This window comes from Manihot esculenta, chromosome 12 (assembly GCF_001659605.2).
Source record: "Manihot esculenta cultivar AM560-2 chromosome 12, M.esculenta_v8, whole genome shotgun sequence".
Lineage (NCBI taxonomy): Eukaryota > Viridiplantae > Streptophyta > Magnoliopsida > Malpighiales > Euphorbiaceae > Manihot > Manihot esculenta.
Genome location: NC_035172.2, coordinates 34,699,318 through 34,711,465, shown reverse-complemented (window position 1 = coordinate 34,711,465; position 12,148 = coordinate 34,699,318).

Genomic DNA, 12,148 nt, shown 5'->3' with positions numbered 1-12,148 from the left:
GCACAATAGGAAAAGATCATGTCCACTAGGATAGGATGTGGAGTCCTGTCTTGCATAATGATGTGAAATGCCATGATAATATGCATGTGCATTAATGATATGCTATGATATGTGATGTATGTGATGCGGGTTCATGTGTGCTCACATGAACCATATGATGCTAATGTTGCTTGTGATGTGCACTGTTTTTCAGAAAACAGGATGAGAGGAACTCGTCGATCAGCAAGATTGACTTGAGTACCACCTGAGGATGAGGGCATGTGCGCCCGTCCTCCAGCATTGCCTAGGGCAATGTCTAGTAGTTCTAACTGAGAAAGAGCAGCAAGAGACCCTAGAAGGTCGTTGGATCTGGGTAGAAGCAGATCAGTCAGAGGAACAGTTCAGGGAGGAATGTCTGAGGGCATGGGGGATGATATGGATGTAGAGCCGAGGAGGGATGGCAGTCTGGGAGTTGGCTTATCAGAGGAAGGTATGGGAGAGTCCCAAGGAGGCACTCAGGCCTCGGGATTTGTACAGCCACCTCACTACCCACATTTCTCACAACATCCCGGGTATTCGATGGGAGGTACATCGGATTACCCTAGTTTTACCCCTTATCCCACACAGATGCCATACCCACCATACTACCCACCATACTCTCAGTACCCAATGTATCCACCTCCACCCTACTATCCAAATCCAGCAAACCCTACCTCCGAAAATGTTGCACCACCTGCAGAACCAGCAGCCCCAGTTGTTCAGCCACCTAGACCTAGCTCAGCCAGTGGGAGCAAGGTTAAGATGACAGACTACATGAAATTGGGTGCTCCTCAGTATGAAAAAGGGGATGACCCATTTGTGTATCTTGAAAGGGTTAAAGTAATTACAAATGAGATTGGGGCTGATGACAGTAGAGCCATTCAGATGGCCGGGTTCACGCTTAAGTGCAAGAAGGCACGGGAGTGGTTCAAGAATTATGTGAACCCGAAAGTGGACAGCATGACTTGGGAAGAGTTTGCAAACGAGTTTGCAGGATGGGCTTTTCCCGATAGTTCAAGGGAGCTGAAGATGATAGAGTTTGAACAGTTGAGGCAGATGGATGAAATGAGTGTGGAGGAGTACACCGACAGATTTATGGAGCTGTTGCCTTTTTCTGGACAGAGTCTGGACACAGATTCAAAGAGGTCAAGGAGGTATGTCATGAAACTCCATTCCAGGTATTCCTCCTTGATCCAGTCAGTGGACAGGGAGAGCTTCCATGCCATAGTAGATATGGCCAGGAAAATGGAGGCCAGTGCCATCGTTCAGGGGACAGTTAAGCAGTCAGTGGCACAGTCTTCCGGTTCTAAAACTCCGGGTGGGGGAAGATTAGATCCCTCTACCCTGAGTGCAGCAGCTTCAGGCAGTAAGAGATGGGGTAAGCCCAAGGGTAAGAAGAACAAGTTCTGGAATAAAGTCAAGTCCAGTCTGGGATTTGGGAGTGGCTCAAGCTCTGGTGCGGATAATGCAGTTTGTGCGAGGTGTGGTAAGCCACACAGGGGAGTATGTCGGTTTGGGACGAATGCCTGTTTCAGATGTGGTCAGGAGGGACATATGGCTCGAGATTGTCCAAGAGCAGTCCCGATGGCTCAGTCCCAGCAGACAGCTTCAGGCAGTGTGGCGCAGCCAGCAGCTCCAGCCATGACTCAGGCCAGTGGCAGAGGCAGAGGGAGAGGAGCAGCCTCTTCTTCAGCGGGTTTCAGAGGTGAAGGTCCATCAGCTCCAGCACGGATCTTCACAATGACACAGCAGGAGGCATATGCATCTAACACCGTGGTGGCAGGTAACTTAATTATTGGTTGTTCGGATGTGTATGCCTTGATGGACCCTGGTGCATCTCATTCTTTTATTGCTCCGAGAGCCGTGGGGAGGTTAGGTCTGATGACTTCTGGGTTAGAGTGTCCTCTCTGGGTCAGTGGACCCAAGTGTGATCCATCTGTGGCAGAGTCAGTCTGCCAGTGTAGTCCTGTGTTTGTTGAGGGAAGATGCTTGTCCGCCGACCTAGTAGTTCTAGATTTGACAGATTTTGACTTCATTCTAGGGATGGACTGGTTATCTAACCATGGTGCTACCTTGGACTGCAGGGACAAGGTAGTCAGGTTCAGAGGTCAGGATGGGTCTGAGGTTGTCTTCAGAGGAGACAGGAGGGGTACACCTAGAGGTCTGATATCAACTCTTCAGGCTCGTAGGTTGCTCAGGAGGGGATGTCAGGGGTATTTGGCTCATGTGAGAGAGCTTAGCAGTCAGGTCAGAGAGCCCGCCTCGGTGCCAGTGGTTAGAGAGTTCTTAGATGTGTTCCCAGACGAGCTGCCAGGTTTACCATCTGCTAGGGAGATAGAGTTCAAGATAGAACTGATGCCTGGAACTCGACCGATCTCTATCCCTCCCTACAGGATGGCGCCAGCAGAATTGAAAGAGTTGAAGGAGCAGTTGCAGGAGCTGGTAGACAAGGGCTTCATCCGACCGAGTACCTCACCCTGGGGTGCTCCGGTTTTGTTTGTGAGAAAGAAGGATGGATCCCTTAGGCTTTGTATCGACTACAGGCAGTTGAACAAAGTCACTACCAAGAACAAGTACCCATTGCCAAGGATCGACGATCTATTCGACCAGCTAGCAGGAGCGGGTTGTTTCTCCAAAATAGATCTGAGGTCCGGGTATCATCAGTTGAGGATCAGGGAAGAGGACGTACCAAGGACAGCTTGTAACAGCCCGGAAACCGGTACACCTCTTGTAACGGCCCCAAACTGTCCGGCACTAGGATCCAGATCGGCTTAAGGCCGCCGGGACCCGTAGTAAGCCTCTAGACATCCTGAACTCTAGGTATAATCCCATACAAGATCAGCATTTTCAGAAAACCTTTAAACTTTTTCTTTATTTCAGCTTGACCTATGTATAGAAACATAGAACTTCATACTAGATGAGTCATCAAGCTAGCTGTAAAAACATATCCGCTTTGGGTCAAGGGATTGAGACCCTTTCTTCCCTCACGGCCATACATGCTTCAAACCATTTAAAACATTTCATATAACTTGAAAACATTCTTAAAACATTTCTTTAACTTTCATACTGATCCTGCAAAACCAAGGGATTTACCAACACTAGGCAAAGCACAACTCTATACTATACATCTCACATACTTTTCTTAACTTGGCTCTATCTCTTATAACATACTCATTACTCTTTCCATTCATCATATTCTTTATATCCATAAGGACCATACATCAAGTTCATCTATCATGTCCATTACTAAGCTAAACAAGCATACAAAACATACATAGCATTACATAACATATCATCTCTTTAACAACTTCCTTACATAACATCCACTACAACCATAGACATACATATCAAGCCTTACTCAAACGTAAACAGAACATAGCTAAGCTATTACAACCAAACATGGCAACCCATGCTTGAACCTCTTCTTTCCCATAGCTCTATCTGACTTACTCTGGCTTACTTACTCTGGCCCTGCAAAACTGGGGTTAAGGGAATGGGGTGAGCTACAAGAGCCCAGTGAGTAGAAACAGAGAAAACAGTTCATTAATTATGATTTCATTTTATTATTCATCATTTATTTTATTTTATTATTCATTATTTATTTTATTTCATGCTTTCATGAAATGCGTCATATCACAACGAATACACATCAAACATTTCTTCCCCGCTTGAGTTCACGCTAGCAATCTCTTCCTCTTGCGGGTGATTTTAGAGGGTTCTCGAAACGTCCTTCCCCTCAGGGTTAGACATGACCCCAACATTCCCTCTGTCAAAAACTTGGCCCCGAAGGAGCTCTCATAGGGCTTTCCTACATGTACTTGCCCGACTGACAAAAACTCATTGACAGACTTGTGGGCTATTGAGGTCGCCTTGGTCCACCCATCACATCATATACACAGCAATTTATGCAATGCGTCATATTCGTGAAACTAGTGCAATCATCCTATTGCATATAAACATGATGCATGCATATGCTTTAGGCATTTGAATTCCTTAAAATAAAAGATGCATTAGACATTTGATTTCTTAAAAATAAAGATTAAGTTTAGTTCTACTCACCTCCTGGCAGACGCTGACAGACTCTGCAACTGCTAGCACTACCGGCCTCCTTGGTCCCTCGGGTCCGATCCTACACAGGTGGACTCGAATGAGGTGCCAAACATACTCTAAACAACTCATAAACATACCCCCAAAAACCCCTCTAAACATCACTAAAACATGCATAGGAAACACCCAAGAAACGGCTGGACAGGGCACTTTCGGCGGCACCTTCGGCGGCCGAAAGTCCCTTCCAGAGACGAAACTCGGGTAAGTTCGGCGGCAGGTTCGGCGGCCGAAACTCCAGGACAGAAACGAAAGTCCCTCCTTCGGGGGCACGTTCGGCAGCCTAAAGACTGCCTCCCATGCAGGTTCAGCGGCCGAAACTCCTTTCGGCGGCCGAACCTGGTCCCCTCTGGACGACAGGTCCGATTCTGCCAAGCCAAAAACCAAACTCAAATATACCCAAATCCTCACATACTCTCTCCCAATCATGCATACTCACTCCCACAAGCATAAAGGAGCATAAACTAACATAAACTCCTCAACACAAACATCACATAACATACATTGGGTATAAAACCCACGTAAATCTTAAACATGCATTTCTACCCAAACTCAACCATCAAACTCTATAAAACTTACTTAAAACTTCATTAAACATAAGGAAAAGCAAGGATCTACACTAACCTCTTGGAGATCGAGGGTTGGTGTGACCCGAACCTTGGAGATGTGGAGGAAACTAGCTCCGGGGTCTCCAAGCTCCAAATCCTTGATCCAAGCTTAAAACTCTTCAAAACCAAGAATGAAACTCATAAAAACCATAGAAGATGAAGGAAAACGTGAAATCAACCAAGGGAGGACATGAACTCACCTAGGCACGAGAATGGGGAGAAAACTCGCCCATTTTCGGTCTGAGGCCTTTTATAGGCGACCGGCTGAGCCACATTCGGCGGCCAAACTAGCACCCTAAAGTCCCCCATGTTCGGCGGCCGAACTTGAGGTTCGGCAGCCGAACCTGGTTTCTGCCCAACTCAACTTTCGGAAGCCAAAAGTCCATCCGAAACCATCTCATGTTCGGCGGCCGAACATCACCTTCGGCGGCCGAACCTGGGTTCTTCCTCATTGGCCTTCTTTTCTTCAAAACTCAATTCATTTTCATTTAAAACCATGAAATCATGTGAAAACATTTTAGAAAACACATTCTACCCTTCTAGAGAGATCCAACACCCTAGATTCCGCCGGAAGGCAGGAATCCCGATGCCGGATTCTAGCCGGGTATTACACAGCTTTCAGGACCAGATATGGGCATTTTGAGTTCCTTGTGATGCCGTTCGGGTTAACTAACGCCCCTGCAGCATTCATGGATCTCATGAACAGAGTGTTTAGCCAGTACCTGGATCACTTCGTTATTGTCTTCATAGATGATATCTTGGTGTATTCCAGGAATGCAGAGGAGCATGCCCATCATCTGAGGTTGGTTCTACAGACCTTGAGGGAACATAGCTTGTATGCCAAGTTCTCCAAGTGTGAGTTCTGGCTAAGGAGCATTTCGTTCTTGGGGCATGTAGTATCTGAGAATGGGATTGAGGTGGACCCCAAGAAGACAGAAACTGTGGCTAACTGGCCTAGACCCACTTCAGTGACAGAGATCAGGAGTTTCTTGGGTTTGGCAGGTTACTACAGGAGGTTCGTTCAGGACTTCTCGAAAATAGCAGCTCCTCTGACCAGACTAACCAGGAAGAATAAGAAGTTTCTGTGGACCGACCAGTGCGAGGAGAGTTTTGAAGAGCTTAAGAAGAGGTTGACTTCAGCACCAGTGTTAGCTCTGCCATCTAGTGATGCAGACTTTACAGTCTTTTGTGATGCGTCCCGTGTGGGACTGGATTGTGTGCTTATGCAGAATGAGAGGGTGATTGCTTATGCTTCTAGACAGCTGAAGAAGCATGAGTTGAATTACCCCACACATGACCTGGAGATGGTAGCAGTAATCTTTGCACTCAAGATGTGGAGGCACTACCTCTATGGGATTAAATGTGAGATCTTTACAGATCATAAGAGCCTGCAATACATCCTGAGTCAAAGAGATTTGAACTTGAGACAGAGGAGATGGGTAGAGCTGCTGAGTGACTATGATTGCAAGATTCAGTATCATCCGGGTAAGGCGAATGTCGTGGCAGACGCTCTAAGCCGGAAGTCACTAGGCAGTCTATCCCACATCACGGCAGAGAGGAGACCAGTGGTGAAGGAGTTTTATAAGCTCATTGATGAAGGTCTACAATTTGAGTTGTCTGGTACAGGTGCCTTGGTTACTCAAATGAAAGTGACACCCGTGTTTCTGGAGCAGGTGGCTCAGAAACAGCATGAGGACCCAGAGTTAGTGAAGATTGCCAGGACTGTTCAGTCAGGCAAGGACAGTGAGTTCAGATTTGACAATAGGGGGATCCTCCGCTATGGGAGTCGATTGTGTGTACCAGATGACATAGGGCTAAAAGGAGACATTATGAGAGAGGCTCATAATGCAAGATACAACATTCACCCCGGAGCCACCAAGATGTATCAAGATCTGAAGAAAGTTTATTGGTGGCCAGCTATGAAGAGAGAAGTGGCACAGTTTGTGTCAGCCTGCGAAATATGTCAGAGGGTGAAGCTGGAACATCAGAAGCCGGCTGGAATGCTTAACCCGCTACCTATTCCAGAGTGGAAATGGGAGAATATAGCTATGGACTTCGTAGTGGGGTTACCGGCAACGTCCAACAGATTGGACTCCATATGGGTGATTGTGGACAGACTCACCAAATCTGCTCACTTCATCCCTGTCAGGAGTGGCTATTCTGTGGATAAGTTGGCACAGGTGTATGTTGATGAGATAGTCAGACTGCATGGGGTTCCTGTTTCTATTGTGTCAGATAGAGGGCCCCAGTTCACCTCCAGGTTTTGGCGGAGTCTGCAGGATGCCATGGGTACCAGGTTAGATTTTAGCACTGCCTTCCATCCACAGACAGACGGACAGTCAGAGAGGACCATCCAGACCATAGAAGATATGCTAAGAATGTGTGTGCTGGACTTTGGCGGTTCTTGGAGGCAACATCTACCTTTGGTGGAGTTTGCCTACAATAACAGCCATCATGCTAGCATCGGGATGGCTCCATATGAAGCTTTATATGGGAGGAAGTGCAGGTCACCTGTTTGCTGGGAGGAAGTTGGAGAAAAGGCCTTGGCAGGGCCTGAGCTAGTAGAGATCACCAGCAGGGTGGTACCCTTAATCAGAGAAAGAATCAAGACTGCTGCAAGCAGACAGAAGAGTTATGCAGACATCCGCAGAAGGCAAGTGGAGTTTCAGGAGGGGGATCTGGTATTGCTTAAGGTGTCTCCAATGAAAGGAGTGGTTCGATTCGGGAAGAAAGGTAAGCTGGCTCCGCGGTACATCGGACCCTTTGAAGTCTTGCAAAAGATTGGGAATGTATCATACAAGCTGGATTTACCTGCTTCAATGGAGAGAATCCATCCGGTTTTTCATGTTTCTATGTTAAGAAAGTTCGTGTCAGATCCGGGCAAGGTTCTTAGTGAGCCTGATGTGGAGATCCAAGAGGATATCACCTATGTTGAGCAACCAGTACGGATCCTAGACACCCAGATCAGGAAGCTGAGGAACAAGAAAATCCCGATGGTGAAAGTCCTTTGGAACCACCACAATCTGGAAGAATGCACTTGGGAGACACGGGAGTCCATGCTCCGGCAATATCCTCATCTCTTTTAAGGTTAGTCTCTATGTGTTTTATGTGTATGTTATGTTGTTTGCTATACATGTGCTAGTTGAGGAACATTCGGGGACGAATGTTCTTAAGGGGGGGAGAATGTAATACCCGGCTAGACTCCGGTATCGGAATTCCTACCGTCCGGTGGAATTTCGGATGTCGGGAACCTCTAGAAGGGTAAAAACATGTTTTGTAAAATGTTTTCATGAATTTTAATGTTTTAAGTATGAAATTAAATGAGTTTTTGCATGAAAATAGCATTGGAGGAAAACCCAGGTTCGGCCGCCGAAAGTCAAGTTCGGCCGCCGAACGTGCATGCGTTTTGGAGGCACGTTAGGCCCCCGAAAGCATGAGTGAGGGAAGTCCAGGTTCGGCCGCCGAAACTCAGGTTCGGCCGCCGAACATGGCATGCATGCGGAGGCACATTCGGCCCCCGAACGTGGCCTGGCCAGCCACCTATAAAAGGGTCCCTTGGGTCCGCACGGGCGAGCTTTTTCTCCCCCGTTGTCGGCCAAGGTGAGTCTCCGCCACCCCTCCCTCGATCTTGAGTGTTTTCCTTAGATCTTCCATGATTTTCACGGGTTTTAACTTCTGTTTTGAAGATCAGTGAGTAAAGAGCAAGTTTTGGGTACTTGGAGGTTCAAAGAGCTCAATCTCTCCATCTCCAAGCTAGGATCGCCTTTCCTCTCGTTTCTTCAAGAGGTAAGCTCGGATCCACCCTTGTTATGTGTTTTAAACAAGCATTAAGTTGTTTTATGGGTAGAGATGCATGTTTAGGCTTGTTGATGAGTTTATGGGTTTTGATGTTTTGATGAACAATGTATGTTGATTTTTGTGTGTTTGAAGTGTTGTAGTTGGGGTATATGCTAGTTTGAGACCCCTAGGTGTAATGTATGATATGTATGCATGTTTTAGAACTAGTTTTTGCATGATTTGAGGTTTTGGGAGGCAAGGGGTTCATGTGAACCAAGTTTCTGCCCTTCTGGCAGAAACCAGGTTCGGCCGCCGAAGGGAGTTTCGGCCGCCGAACCCCCTTGTGGAGGCAGCATTCGGCTGCCGAAGCTTGCCCCCGAAAGAAGACTTTCGGATCTGTCTGGGAGTTTCGGCCGCCGAAGGTGCCGCCGAACCTGCCTGACTTTCGGCTCTGGAGGGACTTTCGGCCGCCGAACCTACCGCCGAAAGTGCCCTGTTCAGCCATTTCTTACATGTTTTTATGTGATGTTTTCATGATGTTTTAGGGGGTTTTTGGGGAGTATTTTATAGTTATGTTCAGGTGTGTTTGGTCCCTCATTTGAGTCCACCTGTGTAGGTTCGGACCCGAGGAACCGAGGACCCTAGCAGTGAGTTCAGCTGCTTCGGTGTTGTCAGAGTCAGCCAGAGGTGAGTGGAACTAAACTCAATCTTTTAAATTAAATGTTTTATCATGTTTCATGCATCATGATTATGCAATAGGATGATTGCATTAGTATTCACGAATATGCCGCATTGCACCGATTGTTGTTGATGTGGGTGAATGTTGGATGACCCAATTAGTCCATGACAGGAAGACCAGGACCCCATTCTACGGCCTGGCACGATTGTGGGACTCGAAGACCAGGAGCCCAGAGGAGGCCCTGGGATAATGGTAAGTAATGTATGTATGACAGGAAGACCAGGACCCCATGCTACGGCCTGGCACAAATGTTAGCTTGGACTAATTGGTGACAAGTTCACCCAACCCTTATGTGAATTGTCTGTGTTATGATGCATTTCATTAAAGCATAGTGTTAATATGTTTTATAGTTCAGCTCACTGGGCTTTTAGCTCACCCCTCTCCCTTTACCCCCAGGCTTGCAGGTACAGTATAGTGCGGGAGTCCGGATAGAGTAAAGAAGTCATGCTTATGTAGTAGCTAGCAATGGACATGATCAAATTGTAATGTAAAAGTACAGTATAGTTATGTAATGAGGTTTATGGATGTTAGTGTGTGCTTGACCATAGAATGTTGTATCCCTTTTTATTACATGATCTTAGAGATTTTTATGATACTTATGTAAACCAACTCAGCATATGTTTTGTCACCCATTGGGGACACTGATGAGATCCCACAGAGGGATCAATGTTATGTTAATGTTATGCACAGGTTGAGTTTGGTTGATGTTCATGGAAAGAAAAGTTTTAAATTTTATGTATGTTGTGGATCATGTATGGGATTATACAGGTTTACAGGTTATATGTCTGGCTTGCTACGGGTCCCGGCGGCCTTAAGCCGATCTGGATCCTAGCGCCGGTAGCGGTCCGATTTTCGGGTCGTTTCAAAATTTCTCAAAGAGCTATGCACCAATAGGAGGAAACTTGCTGAACATAAAAAGGTAAGTGTGGGGGAGTGTGTCTCAGCTGTCATCCAAAGGAAACTTCCAACCAAATGCAAGGATAGAGGAATGTTCGCGGTTTCATGCAAGATAGGCAACATAGGAATAAAGAAGGCCATGTGTGACCTTGGAGCTTCAATAAATGTCATGCCTCTTTCCATTTTTAACTTGTTGAATGCAGGTACACTCAAGGGCACCAGCATTATGATCCAATTGGCTGACCGATCCGTTGTCTACCCCAAAGGAGTGCTTGAAGATGTATTGGTGCAAGTGGACCAATTAGTCTTTCCAGCAGATTTTTATGTTATTGACATGGAGGAAGACAAGGGCAAAATCACCTCTGATATCCTACTTGGAAGACCATTCTTAAGTACAGCAAGAACTAAAATTGATGTGCATGATGGCACATTGACCATGGAGTTTGAAGGGGAAGTTATCAAATTTAATGTTTATGATGCCATGAAATTCCCCAATGATGTTTCTCCTGTTTATGGCCTTGATGTTATTGATGATTTAAGTCAAGAATTTTTTTATTTTGATCAAGAAAATTTACTTTATGATGGTCTTTGCAGGAAAGGGGAAGTGGACAGCAACATCACTGAAGCAGAAAAAACAGCAGACTGCTGTAACTTGCTGGATGTGGGTGATTTGCCCAGTGATTTGCCCACATCACCAGACAATCTGCTCAAATCACAGACCAAATCACTGGAGCAGACAGACTTGACAGAGAGTGATTTGCCCAGATCACCAGATAATCTGCCCAAATCACAGCCCAAATCAGACAGCAAGCAGACAGAAAACCAGCAGACAGAGGAAGCACCAGATCTGAAACCCTTGCCTAGCCACCTCAAATATGCCTACTTGGGAGCTGGAAATACACTTCCAGTAATTATTTCTAACCAGCTAAGCCAAGAAGAAGAGGAAAAGCTCCTTGATGTGTTGAGGAAGCATAAAGAAGCAATTGGGTGGACCTTGGAGGACATAAAAGGCACCTCAAGACCATTCGGTGGAGGCTCATCTCACCAGAATCAAAGACAAAATGCAAAGGATGGAGCACCTATTGGACCTGCTGGTGGACCATTTTCTGCCCCAGCACCGTGACAGATAGCGATTTGCCCAGTGATTTGCCCAGTGCTTGCCCAAATCACTGGCCAAATCACCCACAGGTCAGGAAGTCCCTTTCCCTTTCTTTCCTTAATTTTTTTTTTTTTATATATGCTTACACATTGAGGACAATGTTTGTCATAGGTGTGGGGGTATTACTAGGTTATTTTTTGCATTGATTTACATTGATTCCATCATTTTTTGCTTTCTACTTGTGTCTTTTTGTTTCTTTTTGCATCTTTTTGCCCCATGACATACACCACACATTTTTTTTTCTTGGCACACATTTTTTCTTGCACACACACACAGAATTTTGTCTTAGCTTTTGCTCTACTCAACATAGATAACAAGGTTAAAAGAGTTTCCTTATCTCATGACCCCATTGATTTGCCACCCCTTTAAGCTTAAATTGAATTATTCACAGTATGTTACCTTCATTTAGGGAGTTTTTCTCTTGAATTGAATCCTCAAATTTGCTAAGGTCAAGGGAAATAAAAATACAAATACATGCAAACACAAAGTTAGTGTAACTCCCTATGAGCTGATTTGCCCAAACTATCATAAAAAACCAGCATAAAGCACAAATCATAAACTTGTTCCAATGGTTTAAGACTATGAACTGAGTCTAATAGCCACTTGGAGAAGTGACTGACTGAGTAACCGGGGGTGTATCACCCATGTACACAATCGCGTAAAAAGGTCAGTGACTTTTCCAAGCAAATAAGTTTCGATGGTCTAGACTATGAACAGAGCTAGTAGCCACTTGAACAAGTGACTAACTGAGTAACCGGGGGTGTATCACCCATGTACACAATCGCGTAAAAAGGTTAGTGACTTTTTCAGGCAAGGATAAGAATAAGTGCTGCTGAAAATAAAAAT